Below are 19899 nucleotides of genomic sequence, written 5' to 3' on the forward strand. Positions count from 1 at the left end.
ATCAGGTATAGAAGGAACATACCTCAATATAATAAAGGCCATATGACAAGTTTACAGCTAACATCATACTCAATGATGAAAGATTGAAAACTTCTCATCTAAGGTCAGGACACCTTCAGTAGGTGCCCATTCTCACAACTTTTATTCAACATAGTACTGGAAGTCACAGGTAGAGTAATTAGGCAAGAGAAAAAGACATCCAAATTAGAATGGAAGAAGTAAAATTATCATTTGCAGATAATATAATCTAATATATAGAAAATCCTAAAAACTCAACTGAAAAGCAGTTGGAACTAATCAACAGATTAAGTAAATTTGCAGGATATAAAATCAACAAACAGAATTGAGTTGTTTTTCTATACACTAACAATAAAAAACATTTGAAAAACAAATAAAGAAAACTATCCCATTCACAACAGCCTCAGAAACAGCAAAATACTTAGGAATAAATTTGATCAAGCAAGTGAAAGACCTATATAAGGAAGACTACAGGAATTTGATGAATGTTATTCTGTTACCGAGTTCAAGCTCACTCTGCTTGCCACAGGACAGGCCAATGGATTTGAGGGGTTGAGGCAAGGAATAGAGCTGACAAAGAAGATAGCAAGCTAGAACCTCAAAATAACCATTTTGTCAGGGCCTAGTTGCCAGATTCTTTTATGGATCAGAGATGGGGGGGGGGGGGGCGGGGTGAGGAAACAAAGTAAAAACTATTCAATCCTTGCAAAGTTCCCCTAGAATGGCAAGCCTCAGACAGGGGAAGGTGTTAGTTCCTTACAGTCCTTCAGAGGCGGGCTGCTCAGCTTATCTCCCTCAGAGAGGCCATTATGTATGTTTATTTTAACAAAAAAGGGTTAAAGTCACAGAAGCAGAACCAGTGTAAATTTAAAACTAACCCTTCCTGGTTACAACTATATGTTCATGGATCAGAAGAACTGATATTGTTAAAATGTCCATACTGCTCAAAGCCATCTATAGAATCAATGCAATCTCTATAAAAATTCCAATGGCATTTTTCACAGAAATAGAAAAACAACTCCCAAAGTTGTATGGAACCACAAAAAGACTGAATAACCAAAAGAGAGAAGAGGCAAGCTGGAGGTATTACACTTCTGATTTCAAAGTATACTGTGCGTACTAAGTCACGTCCAACTCTATGCAACCCTGTGACTATAGTCTGCCAGGCTCCTCTGTCCATGAGATTCTCCAGGCAAAGCTGCTGGAGTGGGTGGTCATGCCCTCCTCCGGGGATCTTCCTGACCCAAGGATCGAACCCTAGTCTCTTATGTCTCCTGGACTCGCAGACAGGTTCTTTAACACTAGCACCACCATCAAAACAGTATGTTATCGGCATAAAAACAAGCACAGATGTCAATGAAACAAAATAGAAAGCCCAGAAATAAACCCCCACATATCAGGTCAACTAATATTTGACAAGGGAGCCAAGAATGGGGAAAAACTAATCTCTATAGTAAATGGTGTCAGAAAATGGACTATAACCACATGCAGAAAAATAAAATTGGGCCCCTTTTTCATTTTTTCACAAAAATTATCTTGAAACAGATTAAAGACTTGACCAGGCCTGATACCATAAAATCCTAGAAGAAAACAGGAAAAAATCTCCCTGACATTGGTCTTAGCAATGATTTTTGGACATGATACCAAAAGCACAAGTAACAAAAGCAAATAATCAACCAATGGAACTGTCAACATAAAAAGCTTCTGCACAGCAAAAGCTTCGCTCAACAAAATGAAAAGGAAACCTACAGAATGAGAGAAAATATTTGTAAAATCACATACGAGATAATGGGTTAGTATCCAAAGTTTATAAAGAATTCATACAGTTCAATAACAACAACAACAAAAAATGAACAATCCATTTTTTAAATGGTCAGAGGAACTAAGTAAATGTTTTTCCAAAGAAGACATCCAAATGGCCAACAGATACACGCGCAGCATCACTAATTATCAGGGAAATGGCAAATCAAATCACAGTGAGATACTACTCCACACCTGTTAGAATGGCTATCATCAAGATTGATATAACAAATGTTGGTGAGGATGTGGAAAAAAGGGAATCCTTGTGCACTGTTGGTGAGAATGTAAATTGGTACAGCCACTATGGAAAATGGTAAAGAGCTTCCTTAAAAATTTTTTTATTTTTTTTAAATTTTTTTAAAGAGTTGCTATATGATTTAACAATTCCATTTAGGGGTATAAATACAAAAGAAATGAAAAACAGGATGTTGAAAAGATATCTCTACCCTCATATTTATCACAGCATTACTCACAATAGCTAAGCTATAGAAACAACCTGTCTAGTAATGGATGAATGGATAAAAGAAATTGTGAATGGATGAATGGACAAAAACGTGCAATGCATACAAATATTTACATATATTAATAGATATATTTACAAAATGGAATCTTATTCTGCCATGAGAAAGAAGGAAATCCTGCCATTTGTGACAACATAGTTGGAACTTGAGGGCATTATGTTAAATGAAATAAGTCAAACAGAGAAAAATACTGTATGATATCACTTATATTTGGAATTAAAAAAGTGAAACTCATAAAAACAGAGAGTAGAATGGTGGTTACTGGGGACTTGAGGGTAGGGGAATTGGGGAAATGTGTAGGAGTACAAACTTACAATTAGTAGATAAATAAGTTCTGGAGAGCTAATGCACAGCATAGTGATTATAGTCAGCAATATTGTATTATAAACTATAAAATTGCTTACAGACTTGATCCTAATTGTTTCACCACAAAAAAAGAAATTGATTATAACTATGTGATGGGATAGAGGTGTTACCTAATGTGACGGTGGTAATCATATTGCAATATATAAATTATTAAATCAACACATTGTATATCTTAAATTTACACAATGTCATAATTCAGTTATATCTCAATTACAAAATAAGAGTAATGGCAGCCAACATATCCTTAAGAGCTTAATGTCAACAGGGTACTCTAAATGCTTTCATATATAATTAACTTTTATAACAATAATTCAATGAAGTAGTCAAGATTCTTCTCACTATTTTACATATGAAGATATAGACTTAGAAAGATCAGTGACTTGCTGCAGGCCTCCTAACTAGTAAGTGAAGCATAAAGGTTTTTTATCTTAAACCTTGTACTGACTGCTAAACATGGAAAGACAAATACTGTATCATCTCGTTTACATGTGGAATCTACAAAAACCGAGCTCGTAGATTCAGAGAACAGCTTGGTGGTCACCAGAGGTGCACAGTGGTGGTGGTGGGGAAGTGGGTGAATATGGTCAAAGGGTGCAAATTTCCAATTATAAGATGAATAAATTCTGGGAATGTAAAGTACAGCCTGGTGACTATACTTAACAATACTGTATTGTGTAGTTGAAAGTTAAGAGAGTATATTTTAAAAGTCCTGACTACAAAAAAAAAAAAAAATTGTGAAAATGTAAGGGGATGGATGGGCTTCCCTGGCAGCTCAGACAGTAAAGAACTTGCCTGCAATGCAGGACACCTGGGTTCAATCCCTGGGTCAGGAAGATCCCCTGGAGAAGGGAATGGCAAACCACTCCAGTATTCTTACCTGAAGAATTCCATGGACAGAGGAGCCTGGTGGGCTATAGTTCATGGAGTCGAGTAGAGTCAGACATGACTTAGCGACTAACACTTTCACTTGACTTCAGGGTGATGGATGTGATGATCATGTAACAGTATATATGTATACCAAAGCATCACATTGTATACCTTAAACTACACAGTGTTATATGTTAATTATATTTCAGCAAAGCTGTGAATAAATAATGTAATAAAATTACATTACTGGAATAAAAAAGTAACATGTAGCAGTGCATACAACAAGAACACATGCAATACAATTATTCTTAATAACCATAAAAATAGAATGCTGAATCTCATAAAGTCAAATTGCTCTGAGACTGAAAAAGTATGTGAAAGACAAATAGGAAGTTTCTAAGAACTTAGGGAAAATTCAAATTTTCAGTTCAAATCTGCTACAGTGAAATTTATGCTTCCTTCAGTTGCCCATTGAGAAAACTGCATTCTTCTTGCTTCAGCAAGGCTTATGACTTAAGGAAAGAGAAGGGAGCAAGTACTTGCTGAGAGCTTCTTGTTTCCCTGGAAGGTTGCACACACTCCCTCCCTTGTGAGGTAGACCTCACAAATATGAGTATTATTATTATTAAATAATAATATTGTTATTAAACAATAATCAACATATTATTGTTTCTGATTTACAGAGAAAGTCACTCAGGCTGAGAGAAGCTCAGTGGTGGGTCCCAATACCAATATTAGATAGGAAGACATGCTTCAGACCTCATCCATTTAGTTCCAAAGGCCACTGTGTTCTACTTGCTTGGTCAAGTCTGTAGTTTCTTTCCCCCAAGAGAAAAACTTCACTTACAGATATATTTACTACCAACTTTCTACCCTTCCTCCTGTCTTTCAATGGTTCCCACAGTCTCCTTCTCATCCCCTCTCATTTTCTATGCCCCTTCTATCCATATACTTTTCCTGAGGTAGTAACAACACATCAATTTTCTCTGAAAGAAAGACCTCTGTATTAGTTTTAAATGGGGGAGCATGATAGGAGGCAAAGAATAAAATCTCAGCAATCAAGATTTGGCAGGTGAGGGGAGGAATGGAAATCCAGTGTTTTGTGGCAAGTGTTCTTCACAACCACATGTGCAGATGACAAAACTGTTGCAGCAAGTGAGACTCTGCTCAGTGAAATTAAGAAAGGGGTTTAGAAAACTCTATCCTCAACCATATAGAATGGGAAAGACTAGAGATCTCTTCAAGAAAATGAGAGATACCAAGGGAACATTTCATGCAAAGATGGGCTCAAGAAAGGACAGAAATAGTATGGACCTAACAGAAGCAGAAGATATTAAGAAAGGTGGCCAAGAATACACAGAAGAACTGTACAAAAAAGATTTTCACCACCCGGATAATCACGAAGGTGTGATCACTCACACTCACCTAGAACTGGACATCCTGGAATGTGAAATCAAGTGGGCCTTAGGAAGCATCACTATGAACAAAGCTAGTGGAGGTGATGGAATTCCAGTGGAGCTATTTCAAATCCTAAAAGACGATGCTGGGAAAGTGTTGCACTCAATATGCCAGCAAATTTGGAAAACTCAGCAGTGGCCACAGGACTGGAAAAGGTCAGTTTTCATTCCAATCCCAAAGAAAGGCAATGCCAAATAATGCTCAAACTACCACACAGTTGCACTCATCTCACACGCTAGTAAAATAATGCTCAAAATTCTCCAAGCCAGGCTTCAGCAATATGTGAACTGTGAAATTCCTGATGTTCAAGCTGGTTTTAGAAAAGGCAGAGGAAGCAGAGATCAAACATCTGCTGGATCATAGAAAAAGCAAGAGAGTTTCAGAAAAACATCTATTTCTGCTTTATTGACTATGTCAAAGCCTCTGACTGTGTGGATCACAATAAACTGTGGAAAATTCTGAAAGAGATGGGAATACCAGACCACCTGACCTGCCTCTTGAGAAACCTATATGCACGTCAGGAAGCAACACTTAGAACTGGACATGGACCAACAGACTGGTTCCAAATAGAAAAAAAGAGTATGTCAAGGCTGTATATTGTCACCCTGTTTATTTACCTTATATGCAGAGTACATCATGAGAAACACTGGGCTGGAGGAAGCACAAGCTGGAATCAAGATTGCCAGGAGAAATATCAATAATCTCAGATATGCAGATGACACCACCCTTATGGCAGAAAGTGAAGAGGAACTAAAGAGCTTCCTGATGAAAGTGAAAGAGGAGAGTGAAAAAGTTGGCTTAAAGCTCAACATTAAGAAAACTAAGATCATGGCATCCAGCCCCATCACTTCATGGGAAATAGATGGGGAAACAGTGGAAACAGTGGCTGGCTTTATTTTTTGGGGCTCCAAAATCACTGCAGATGGTGATTGCAGCCATGAAATTAAAAGACGCTTACTCCTTGGAAGGAAAGTTATGGCCAACCTAGATAGCATATTGAAAAGCAGAGACACTACTTTGCCAACAAAGGTCTGTCTAGTCAAGGCTATGGTTTTTCCAGTAGTGATGTATGGATGTGAGAGTTGGACTGTAAAGAAAGCTGAACACCGAAGAACTGATGCTTTTGAACTGTGGTGTTGGAGAAGACTCTTGAGAGTCCCTTGGACTGCAAGGAGATCCAGCCTGTCCTTCCTAAAGATCAGTCCTGGGTGTTCATTGGAGGGACTGATGTTGAAGCTGAAACTCCAATACTTTGGCCACCTGATGTGAAGAGCTGACTCATTTGAAAAGACCCTGATGCGGAAAGATTGAGGGCAGGAGGAGAAGGGGATGACAGAGGATGAGATGGTTGGATGGCATCACCGACTCAATGGACATGGAGTGGACTCCACGAGTTGGTGATGGACAGGGAGGCCTGGCGTGCTGCGGTTCATGGGGTTGCAAAGAGTCAGACACGACTGAGTGACTGAACTGAACTGATCTTCAACCAACTGTTTCCCCCTAGAAGTTTTCTTAAATGAATCCCTTGATGTGACAGTGAGGGAAAATGCATATTTTGGTTTATCTAAATACCACTGAAACACTAGAACACTCATAGCCAGGCCTTTCATAGAGTGTTCCGAAATCACACACTACCTACCCCAGGAGGGCAGCCCTGTTTTCTCACCAGCTGATGCTAACTATCCTGAGGATACTGACCAGGGAATTCTTTTCAGAAATACACCTAAATTAAAGAGTGGTGAAAGAAGCTTGTCTTTCACTGAGTTCTGTGTAAGACCATGCTGAGATTTGAATGACTGTCTCTAAAGACGTTGTTATTTAGTCACTCAGTAGTATCTGACTCTTTGCGACCCCATGGACTGCAGCATGCCAGGCTTCGCTATCCTTCACCATCTCCCAGAGTTTGCTCAAACTCATGTCCATTGAATCGATGATGCCATCCAACCATCTCATCCTCTGTCGCTGGGGTAGGGACAAATCAAGAATCCTTGAGCTGAAGGTGGAGGTGGGGTTAAACCAGAAAAATCTTGCCTGCTATTTCCTTCCAGCTATGTATCAAAGACATCTAGAGCCTTAAGTCAGTATCAAGGAGCAGTGACTAATTCATCAAACACACCTCTGTAGACCAAGGACTGACCATTTTAAAGATTTCTTCTGCAAAATCTTTAATAGCAAGGGAGGCTAGCACCTAAGAACAAGCCAGCAGAGCTATCCATCAGGTAATGGAGGGCTTCTGTCTCTTGATGGGCCAGTAAAGGAATCTGTTGGAATATGCTTTGGAGAAGTGTTGCCATAGGCCAGTGCCAAGGCATCACACTGCATGAGCAGATGTCAGTCCTGCTCCACCTATACTTGGCAGTCCACTAACCAAAGCATGAGACACACCATGGAACCAGAGTGACACGTCCCCAGCACAGGGGTTTACCCTGCGTTTATGGTCCACTAGTGGCCCTTTGCAATTTGCATTACCTTGATGTAGTCCAGGTCAGCTAAAGTCAGAGCAAAGAATGATAAGGATTGGAAACTCTTAAGAACAAAAAATAGCTCAGTTGGTAAAGAATCCGTCTGCAATGCAGGAGACCCCGGTTCAATTCCTGGGTCAGGAAGATCTGCTGGAGAAGGGATAGACTACCCCCTCCAGTATTTTGGGGCTTCCCTTAGGGCTCAGCTGGTAAAGAATCCACCTGCAATGCGGGAGACCTGAGTTCGATCCCTGGGTTGGGAAGATCCCCTGGAGAAGGGGAAAGGCTACCCACTCCAGTATTCTGGCCTGGAGAATTCCATGACTCTATAGTCCATGGGGTCACAAAGAGTCAGACACGACTGAGCGACTTTCACTCACTGCACTTCAAGAACAAAAAAATCGGTTTCAGCTCTATCAGGGTAGCCATAGGCACCTCTGCATCTGCTCCTTCACTAACAGATATCCAGAGTGTTTTGCAAGGTTCTGACATAGGCGAGGGACTGCTTCTTTGAAACCACTATGACAAATGGCTAATAGGTCACATTGCTGCTGCTGCTGCTAAGTCACTTCAGTCATGTCTGACTTTGTGCAACGCCGTAGATGGCAGCCCACTAGGCTCCCCTGTCCCTGGGATTCTCCAGGCAAGAACACTGGAGTGAGTTGCCATTTCCTTCTCCAATGCATGAAAGTGAAAATTGAAAGAGGAGCCTGGTAGGCTAGAGTCCATGGGGTCACACACACACAAAAAAAGAAAGTCGCTCAGTAGTATCTAACTCTTCCTGACCCCATGGACTGCAGCTTACCAGGCTCCTCTGTCCATGGGATTTTCCAGGCAAGAGTACTGGAGTGGGGTGCCATCCCCTTCTCCAAATAGGTCACATTACATCTGAGTAAAAGTCTGGGTGTGCTGGAACTAGGGTATTTCCCCACAGTAATTCTGACCATGTCCCTCCACTTACCATCAATGATTATTATCTTTGGAGGCTGAGCCACAGGAAAAGGACAAAATGATGTTATGGCAATATGGGAGAAACTCCTAGAAAGAATGCTACAATGACAATAGCCACGAAGAGGAGAAATGGCAGGGATAGACAGAGGCAGACAACCTAAAGAGGAAAAGAAGAAGGCCCACAGTTTCTTGGTCTGGGTAAAATCAGCCACCTCTGACCTTTAAAATCAGAGACATCGCAATTGATGCAGCAAACTTCATTGTTGTCTTACTTTAAGAAATTGCCACAGTCATCCCAACCTTCAGCAACCACCCACAATGATCAGTCAGCAGTCATCCACATTGAGGCAAGATCCTTCACCAGCAAAAAGACTGACTCGTTGAAGGCTCAGGTGATGGCTCGGAGAAGGCAATGACAACCCACTCTAGTACTCTTGCCTGGAAAATCCCATGGACAGAGGAGCCTGGTAGGCTGCAGTTCATGGGGTCACGAAGAGTCAGACATGACTGAAGCGACTTAGCAGCAGCAGCAGATGATGGCTAGCATTTTCTTAGCAGTAAAGTATTTAAAAGTATGTACATTGTTTTTAAGTATATAGCTCTTATACATTGAATAAGCTACAATATAGTATAAACATGACTTTTATATGCACTAGGAAACCAAAAAAAAAAAAAAATCAGAGGCATTGAACCCTCCACTCTGTGTATGATGGTGAACAACCAGTAGTAACTCAAACAGTAGTCAACCAGTAGTAAATCAAAGAATTTCTAAAGGAATAAGCATGCAATTTGAAGATATGTTAACTAGTCCCAATCTATATGTAAATTAATTTACTTAAATATCTTAAAGTTCCCATTTTGAGAAGCAGGCCTGAAATAAGAGTTCTTGTGTTAAGCGATTTTTTTCGGCAGAATGTTGTTAAGAGAAGGGGGTTGAAAGAAACAGAATGCAATGGGAGGTGGGGGAGTTGAGCCCGAATGTGGTCTCAGCTGGAGATTAGCTTCAGTCTGGTTTGCACAGGGAAGCGCTGGAACAGTATTTTCCAGAAGTAGATCATTTCAGAATAATAGGCTTAAGTGAGGTAGCAAAGCTGCTTTGTTTTGGGATGACAAGCTGACCCATTGAGCTGACAAAACATGGGACACTCAGAGTAACTCTACAGGAAGGTGCTATCAGAATTCTGAGATTTCAAGTTATGAAATTAATACACCATACTTTTAAAAATAGATCATAAAATAAGAAGAGAATCTTGGTTGTAACAGGATTGCCAATAGCTAAAGGAAATGCGATATCCACAGAAACAGATAGTCATCATGGAAACACAGAACCAAAAAAGATAAGTCAGGGTCGAAGCTGGCAATGTCCATTCAGCAGTGCTGAGAGAGAAAAGGTGCCCTGTCCTACGAACATAGCCAACTAGACCCCACAGCTGGTATATACCTGTGACGAAGATGGTTGCATTTAGCTATCAAATCTGATGATAGCAGTTATTAAAATCATCTAGCCACCTCCCCTCTCTCTGTTTCCTTGCCTAGGAGCAGCCTTCTTTCCACATAAGGGTTTCTTCAGGACCTTCCATCCAGACAGAATTCATTTTCCAGCAGAAAAACACAATCCTCAGAATTCACATTATAAATTACATATCGGCATTCTAATCTGTGTGTCAGTCTCCTGTGACTTGGGTTAACAGTAGCTCCCCAAATTTGTTCAACTCTAAATCCAGCCATATACTTCACTATGCTAAAAGCATTATTGAGGAGAAAAAGGAAAAGGGAGACAGGAAAATATTTAATTGGTTCATACAATTGTGGGAGTTGGCAAGTCTGAAATCTATAGAGCAGGCCAACATACTGGAAATTCTGGCAGGGTTTCTATGTTCCAGTCTCAAGGCAGAATTGTTTCTTCTCTAGGAAACCTCAGTGTTGCCCTTAAGACCTTCAACTGATTGGATGAGGCCCACCTACATTATCAAGGGTAACTTCCTTTACTTAAAGTCAACTGATTAGAAATGTTAATCACAGCTACAAAATACCTTCACAGCAACATTTAGACGACTGTTTGACCAAACAACTGGGCACCATAGTCTAGCCAAACTGACACAAAGTGAATTTTCACAATGACATATTCACTAAATTTTAATGACTGTTTTACAGACCATTAGGGACTGTGGCAAGAAGTGTGACAATCGCCATCAGTACCACCTTGCACTGAAGGTCCCTGTAAAGTGACAATGCAGCAGAGTAAAAGCCCAGTCACTAGTACTGTACCATGAAGACCCTGACCAGTTGGCTGGTTCCCTAAGGGATATTGCCAGATAGGAAATGCATGGATGAGAATGCTGGGCATAGGAGGAAGAGGGGCAACAGAAGGCCAGCATTTGGGGAAAACCAGCCTAAAGAGAGAGGGCAAAGCACATTCCACTTTAAAGGCAGAAGCAGTGAGGTAAGTTTGTAGAAAAAGGCAGAGGTGCACATTGACTCCAGACAAAAGAAAAGAAGCTCAAAACTTACCCCTCTAAGACACTTCCCTACTTCGTCATATTGAGAGGGCCAGTCTTGGAAAATAACCTTAAATGTGTTACTCAATCAGTATACATTTCAAATTCCAGAACTCTGTTTTTCATATAGAAAATAGAATAATAGAAAACAGGAAAATCATGTTCATCAGAGAAGATAAAGAGAAACTAGCCAAAGGGTTATGTCCCTGGAAATTTAAGTTTATTTTTTGACAGGATTGTATTTTTGTTTGAGGTTGGATTTTTGATGGAGTGTTTCTGATGTATGGGTGCAGGTGGGTTTAATCCCTTCAGCATTATTTCCCATTTTAAATCAGGAGCCCAGCCTTCCAGAGGCTTGGCATGGTCAGGTCTACAGCTCCACTTGCTTCCCATTTCACTTTGAGCCAAGAATGGACTGTGGGGCCTGTCCCCTTTCAATATGAGTTCCATATTTGAATACTTAACCATAACTTGACTACAAGGGTAATGGAGCCCACCAGGCCTATTTTGAAATCTTCCAGGCAGGAGGTTCTGGGTTCACTTGCTTCCCACATCTCATAAGTTCATGAAGTCACAGTTCCCTGGGTCCACTGCCCCTGGGAGAAGGAAAGAGATAGTACTTAAATTGAGTTTGAAGTTGATGTTTTAAATTGAGAATAAATGGAGGTTTGGGGGAGAGGTGGAGGAAAGGGCCTTTTTTCCTAACATTTTATTTTGAATATTTTTAAACAAATAGAAAAACTGAAAGAATGACACATTAAACACCCATATACTCACCACCTTGATGCTATGTTTGCTTTATCTCATGTCTAACCTTCTATTTATCCCTGTATCATTTATCAATTCATCTTATTTTTTGGATGTAATTCAAAGTAAGCGGCAAACATCAGTATGCATTACTCCTGAACACTCCACCATGCATAACATTAACTAGATTGAACTGAGTTTTAGCAATCAGAAGAAACAAGAAAGCTTTGGAATTCACCCAAGGTATCATTAAGAGATGCAAAAGATACTCAATAGAGCATGGTTGAAGGCAATGATTGTAGAAAAGTAAAATCCCTGGGAGGAAAAGCTTAAATATAAGTATAGTTTATGATGTTATTTGTTTCTTTCTTTGAAGAACATTCCTTTAATGTTTATCTGTAGTCATTATATGCAAGTATCTCAGTACTGCACTGGTGTTTCACTGGTATAATGTGGATATTCATCAAGGTTTTTATTTGTTTTATGTTAAGTTTTCATTATTAAAGTTTATTTCTACCATGAATTTATTCAGTAGCAATATATGTAGACTCATTGTCCAGGCAAACAGATGTATAATACCTGTATGCATGTATGTATATATACATGCATATTCTATATATGTATATGTATATACTTCAGTTCAGTTCAGTTGCTCAGTCATGTCCGACTCTGCAACCCCCATGAATTGCAGCACACCAGGAAATGGCAACCCACTCCAGTGTTCTTGCCTGGAGAATCCCAGGGACGGGGGAGCCTGGTGGGCTGCTGTCTATGGGGTCATACAGAGTCGGACATGACTGAAGCGACTTAGCAGCAGCAGCAGCAGCAGGCCTCCCTGTCCATCACCAACTCCCGGAGTTCACTCAAACTCATGTCCATTGAGTCGGTGATATACTTAGACATTAATTTAAGGTAATCTAGCCCCCAGAATAATGGCTGGGCACTAAATATCTTAAATTAAAGCAATTTCCTCCCTATGACTCCCAAATAATATATGCCTTTTATGCTTTGCATTCTTTTACTTTAAACCTATTTCCTTTCTTCCTTCTGTTCATTCCACATTACATACTTTATGGAAGATAGCCACTAATCACTTTTAACTGCTTTGTGCTAAAATATCTCACAAGTTTGACAAATGGCAAGTAAAAATCAATTTTATCTTGTTGATCAAAGACAAATAACATATCTTTTTAATTTTCAGCTGTCTTGAATTCAGATTCTTTTAAAAGTTGTCAAGAAGCCATTTGTTTCAAGAGGTAGCTTTAATCAAGGTAAAAGTAGTCCTTGTGCTAAGTTACTTCAGTCGTGTCCGACTCTTTGTGACCCCATGGACTGTAGCCCACCAGACTCCTCTGTCCATGGAATTCTCCATGCAGGAATACTGAAGTGGATTGCCATCCTTCTCCCTTTGCTCCAGTAATAATAACTAGTACTATCTATTTGCGTGTGTGCTCAGTCACTTAGTCGTGTCCAACTCTTTGCTACCCCATGGACTGTAGCCTGCCAGGCTGCTCTGTACATAGGATTTTCCAGGCAAGAATACCGGAATGGGTTGCTATTTCCTTTTCCAGAGATTGAACTCCAGTCTCTTGCACTGCAGGCAAATTCTTCACCAACTGAGTTACCAGGAAACTGCCCTCACTATCAACTTCGTTTCTACTAAAAACATGTACTACACTGAGTTGCTTACTATGTGCCAGATACTGTGCCAGGTGCTGGAGTGAATAAAATGGACTCATAAAGCTGAAAATCTAGTATGGGATTATTTGAATTACTGTTCAAATAATTGAGATAAATATTAACAAAAATGGGGAGAAGTATTTTGAGTGGATAAAACAGGGAAAGCCCTTACCTATTTTGGGAGAATGGTGCAAGGTAGGGAGCGATCAAGGCTTTCTTAAGGAAATGATATTTTTTCTGACACTTGACAGATGAATAGGAGTGATCCAGGCAGGAAAAGAGAGAAAGAGCATTATTTTTTTTTTAATGTTTCTTTATTTATTTGGTTGTGCCAGATCTCAGTTGCAGCACATAACATCTTTGTTGTGGTATGTGGGTAATTTTTTTTTTTTAAGTTGCAGTATAAGGGATCTTTACTGGCAGCATGTGAACTGGTAATTACAGCATGTGGAATCTAGTTCCCTGACCAGGGATTGAACCCAGTACCCCTGCACTGGAAGCTCAGAGTCTTAGCCACTGGACCACCAGGGAAATCCCGAGAAAGAGCATTCTATGCAAAGAAAACAGTACACGGTGTCACCTACAAAAGAACGAGTTCTGCTCCAAGAGCATGTTCATAAGTCTAATTTGTTCATAAATCCGACAAAGTTAGCCTAGGTACCCAGCTAACACAATCAGCTATATGGTACTATACTATAATAAGTTTATAATACTTTTCACACAAATAATACATAAAAAACAAGCAAACTTAAACACAAAAAATAAAACATTTTTAATCTTACAGTACAGTACGGAGAGAGTCAACTCCTAGGCAGGCTGATCAGAAGTCCCAGGATCCCCAAGGAGAGAAGGGTCTGGAATACTCAAGGAGGAGGAAAGGACAAACTTTTTTTTTCCTCTACATTCCTTAGTCTTAGTCACATAAACTGTTTTTATCTTTAAGCCTGAAACTGATGATTACACAACAAACAACTAAGTTTAAACTCTGTACTAAGGGTTACATAACAACAATGTATCCTGCTTGAGGACAGTTTCTCCTTCCTGAAAACCTTCTGGCTAATCCTGTTATGGTAAAATGTAAATTATGGGAGTGGGTCTAGTAAGATCTTTACAACCTCCAGACATTCTTTTGATTCATTGTAATAACTAATTAAAAGGTATATAACTCCATTGCTAACACTAGCAAGGGGGTACTCTTTCTGCCCTCTTCTGATGTCTATGTCAGGAGCTTTCTCTATCCCTTTTATACTTTAATAAAACTTTATTACACAAAAGCTCTGAGCAACAAGCCTCATCTCTGGCCCCAGATTGAATTCTTCTCTTCTGGAGGCCAAGAATCCCAGCGTCTTTCATGGTCCAGCAACAACCTTTCAGTACCTTGAAAAGTACAGCAGTATGGTACAGTAGCTGGCACACAGGGGCTGGCATCTAATGAACAGGCAAGAGGAGAGAAGGGAGAAGGAGAGGAGGTGGGAAATGGTAGAGCTGAAGGATGGTCAACAACAGGAGATGGAGGGTAAGCTACGATTTCATTCATGCCTGACACTGATGACACAGGTTCTGGGTCCTTGCTGAATTCAATTCTATCTACCCTCTTGAAAAAATGATCCACTGATGTCTGGGTAGTAGCTCTACTTTTTTTTTTCCTCATCATAGTAGCACTGGATTTTATCTGAACAGCTGCTGCAACCTTCATGTACCATTCTGCATTCAGATCCTGTGCCTCAAAAACTAACTGTGCTAGACTTCCCTGATGCTCCAGTGGTTAAGAATCCACCTGCCAGTGCAGGGAACATGGGTTCAATCCCTGGTCTGGGAAGATTCTACATGCCACATGGATCAACTACTGAGCCCGTGTGCTGCAACTACTGAAGCCCGTGCCCTGGAGCCCGCACTTGGCAACAAGAGAAGCTGCCGCAATGACAAGCCTATGTGCTAAGCTGCTTCAGTCGTGTTTGATTCTGTGCGACCCCATGGACTGTAACCCCCCTGGCTCCTCTATCTATGGCATTCTCCAAGCAAGAATACTGGAGTGGGTTGCCATACCTTTCTCCAGGGGATCTTTCTGACCCAGGCAGATGGGTTCTTTACCACTAGTGCCACCAACGAGAAGCCTACACACCGCAACTAGAGAATAGCCCCTTCCTGTGTGCAGCAACAAAGACCCAGCACAGCCAAAAATAAATATGCAAATATTTTTTCAAAACCTATTATTCTCTGTCTCTGGACTGCTTATTTTAAAAAAAACTAACAGTGCCTCCTCAAATATAAAATCCTCTTGTCATTTCTTGTGTTATGAATCCCTTCAGTTCTTTGGTTACTTCTTTCTCTTATCTCCCTTCATCCTTTCTCTGTGCCTCCGATTCCATCAGGTCTTCATTAGTAAGCTCCATGTTCACATCTTTGAAAGCTCAAAACTTGAAGGTTTACATATAGGGGAGTTATGTATTTAAAAAATGCTTTTTTAACTTAACTAAAATTTAGACAATATTCTTGGAGATTTGGAGCCTTAGGATACAAAAGGAAGCTAGAGAAACAAGCAGGAGCTGGTTTGCACAGAGTCTTGTAGGCAACGTTAAGAATTTTGATATTCACTCATTCATTGATGGGCAGCCACAGAAGGGTTTTAAATAAAATTAGGAATTGCTTTGACCAGATTTGTGTTCTTAGATGATCACTCTAGCTATCATGTGGAAGATGGTGCTTTCATTAGGTTATACTTTTGGCTAAGTGTAACACAGACTCAAAATAACAATGGCATAAGTAAGGTGAAGTGTGAGCTGGAATTGCATGTTGCTCCTAAAAATCTTTAGGAACCCAGGCTCCATCTATCTTCTTCTTCTATCATCCCTACATTATTGCCCTTACCAGCACTGTCCAAGTTTGTTCTGCACCAAAGCTACATCTCAACCAGCAAGAAGGGCACCTGGAAATTCTATATGTCACTGCCATTTTGTTTCTTTAGCAAGAACCTAGTCCAATGGCCACATCCAGCTCAAGGGAGTTTGGGAAAGTGAATTTTTTCCCCCTAGATGGCTCCATGACCAGATAAGAAGTCTATTACTTTAGAAGGAAAAGGACATCAATGAATGAGTGAATATCAAAATTCTTAACGTTGCCCACAAGACTCTGTGCAAACCAGCTCCTGCTTGTTTCTCTAGCTTCCTTTTGTATCCTAAGGCTCCAAATCTCCAAGAATATTGTCTAAATTTTAGTTAAGTTAAAAAAGCATTTTTTAAATACATAACTCCCCTATATGTAAACCTTCAAGTTTTGAGCTTTCAAAGATGTGAACATGGAGCTTACTAATGAAGACCTGATGGAATCGGAGGCACAGAGAAAGGATGAAGGGAGATAAGAGAAAGAAGTAACCAAAGAACTGAAGGGATTCATAACACAAGAAATGACAAGAGGATTTTATATTTGAGGAGGCACTGTTAGTTTTTTTTTTTTAATAAATAAAGGACAACTGGCAGTTTTTGCCACTGATGAATTAGAGATGGTCAAGAGAGGAAACAGGGTGACTAGTATAGAAGCAACTGCAAAAGTCCAGGTGGGAAATGATGGTGAGTTGGTCTAGCATAGTAAAGTAGAGACAGAAAGAAATCAAGGGATCTAGAAAATGTGTAGGAGTATAAAGTCAATAGCTTTCCTGGTGGCTCAGATAGTAAAGAATCTGCCAACAATGCAGAAAAGCTGGGTTCAGTCCCTGGATCGGGATGATCCCTTGGGGAAGAGAATGGCTACCCACTCCAGTATTCTTGCCTGGAGAATTCCATGGACAGAGGAGCAAGGTAGGCGACAGTCCATGAGGTCACAAAGAGTTGAACATGACTGAAGTGACAGCAGCAGCAGCATAGAATCAATAGGACTTAGGTATAAGAGTTAAAGGAGAAGGAAATGTAAAGGATAACATTCAAGTTTCTAAAATGAACAACCAGGAAAATGATGGCATCATTAACTGAGATGGGAAAGGCTGAAAATCTATAGATTTGTGTAGGACAATCATAAATTCAGTTTTGAGATTCTTTTTTTGTTAATTTAAGTTTATTTTAATTGAAGGCTAATAGGTATTCAAGTATAAATATTGTCTCAGCCAGGAGCTGGAAAACTGTGACCTATAGGACAAATTTGGCTCACTGTGTGTTTTTTTAAAAAAATTACAATTTTATTGTGATAAAATAAAGGTAACAAAATTTACCATTTTATCCATCTTTAAATATACAATTCATTGGCATCAATTACATTCACTATGTCATGCAAACATTTCCACTCTCTATTTCCAAAGCCTTTTCATTACCCCAACAGAAACTCTGCACTTACTAAGTTGCTTCAGTCATATTCAACTCTTGTGACCCTATGGACTGTAGACTGCCAGGCTCCTCTGCCCATAGGATTCTCCAGGCATGAATACTGAAGTAGGTTGTCATGCTCTTCTCCAGGGAATCTTCACAGCTTGTGTCTCCTACATTGGCACGTGGATTCTTTACTACTAGCGCCATCTGGGAAGCAACAGAAACTCTGTAACCATTAAAAAATAGCTCCCCATTCCCCTTTCCCCTCAGCCCCTGGTAACTTCTAATCTACTTTCTATCTCCATAAACTTGCCTATTCTACATATTTCAAATAATTGGAACCATGCAATATTTGTCCTTTTGTGTCTGGTTTATTTCACTTAGCATAATGTTTTCAAGGCTCACCCATGTTGTAGTGTGTATCAGAACTTCATTCTCTTGTAGCATAGAGCCCTCCAAGAGCAATGTAAAACGGACTTAAAAAGTGATAATTCTGCAAACCAGCAAATAAGTGAAACTGGAAAAGAATGTAGAGTATAGGAGAAGGAAATAAATTCTGAATTTGAGCAATTTAAACTATTTGCATAGAATAATCAAGGGGCTATTAAGCAGGTACAAAATGAAGGGGTGGATATTTTAACAACCCTAAATGAAAACTCCATAACATTGTCAGATCATGTTTCCACATAAAACATTTACTGAGGGAGGGAGAGGGCAAGTTTGTGCAGTCAGAACTGGGATTCCTGATACATGTTATGAATATCCCATCACAGGTATCGAAACTGGAAATACCCTGACATCTTCTCATTTTGATTAAAGAAATATGGATTCAGTATTCTTCACAATATTCTGGCTTGGGCAAAATTATCAAACCATTACAAGTAGATGTGATTTTAGATCTTGAAATTGCTTACCCTAGGCTTATTGTCTCTGAGGATAGAAAAAGTATGCAACAGGGAAAGAAAAAAGACAAAATCTTTGTTATAACTTAAGGAGATTTCATCTCTGCCCTGCTATCCTGGGTTCTAAGAGATTTAATTATGGCAGGCATTACTGGAAAGTAGAAGTGGAAAATAAAACTAAATGGGCATTGAGTGTGTGTTAAGATAGTCTTCCTAGGAACAGGTGGAATCAGCCAGTTCAAGATAGATTCCAGGCAGCTGGGAGATATGTTGACAGCACTTAAGGTGCAATGAATCCTAAGACAGCCAGCTTCTGCCAGTAATAAGACCCAGCAAAATAGGCATTTTTCTGTGTCAGGGGATTTTCAACTTTAAGGGATCCAATATGTTACTCTCTTCTTTTATATGCCATTACTCAAGGACTCTCTATTCCTTATCAGTTCCTGGAAAACAGGAACGAGCAGAGCTGCATGCAGTTCTCAGGACTGAGATCATGAGAAAGGGCACCTGTTTGGATTCCTTTCAGTGACTCCCTTCAGTGACCTTTTACTTAAAGGTAATCTATTCCATTTTGTCCCTCTTACTCAGGATATGGAATACTTTCTGGCCCTTTAAAGACTGTTATTTGCTTGGCTTTGTTTTTGCTCAATTTTTTTACTGCCTAAAGCTGTCTTGTATGAAGATATATAAACGTGCATTTCTGCAAATAATGCACCCTTATTTCACTCTAGACTTGGATCCCCTGCGTCCCTCTTCTCGTCGACTCCAGTCCCCAGGTCCCAGTCTACAAAGACTGTGACAATTCTGGACTGAGTTGAGTGTGGTTTCCATTTTATAATATGAATGATAGAACTCTTCTCTATACTTTTAATGATTCTTTATAGAAGCCATTTGGCCCTATTTCTATACTAGACCAGATCCTGAATCTCTTAAAATCTCTTCAGTAACAGATTATGAAAGATGAAGCACATGGGGATAATTTTATTTCAGCGTTTAGGGCTAATCTTAGTAAATTTTGTCTTGATAATTCTGGATTTTTAAAATTTTCTGCTGCTGAAAATCAGGATGGATTTTTCTTCCTCGTTTTCAGAAACTATATAAATAGGGTAGCAATGCCAATTGCAAAGTTGTCACCAGCATCAGTTGTCAAGTGCTTTGAATTTCTTTTTTTAATAAAGACCTTATTTTTATTTGTTTAGTTTGCTTTTTTATTTTAACTGGAGGATAATTACTTTACAATATTGTGATGGGTTTTGCCATATATCAACATGAATTGGCCATAGGTATACAAGTGCCTCCCCCATCCTGAAACCCCCCTCCCACCCTATCCCTCC

The 19899-nt window shown here is 39.7% G+C and overlaps 1 pseudogene; it reads left to right on the forward strand.

Moving 5' to 3' along the window:
• Positions 1-19529, forward strand: part of LOC138071820 (tripartite motif-containing protein 60-like) — a 42073-nt pseudogene extending 22544 nt beyond the window's left edge.
• Positions 19530-19899: the final 370 nt, after the last annotated feature.

Source organism: Capricornis sumatraensis, chromosome X, assembly GCF_032405125.1.
Source record: "Capricornis sumatraensis isolate serow.1 chromosome X, serow.2, whole genome shotgun sequence".
NCBI classification, from domain to species: domain Eukaryota; kingdom Metazoa; phylum Chordata; class Mammalia; order Artiodactyla; family Bovidae; genus Capricornis; species Capricornis sumatraensis.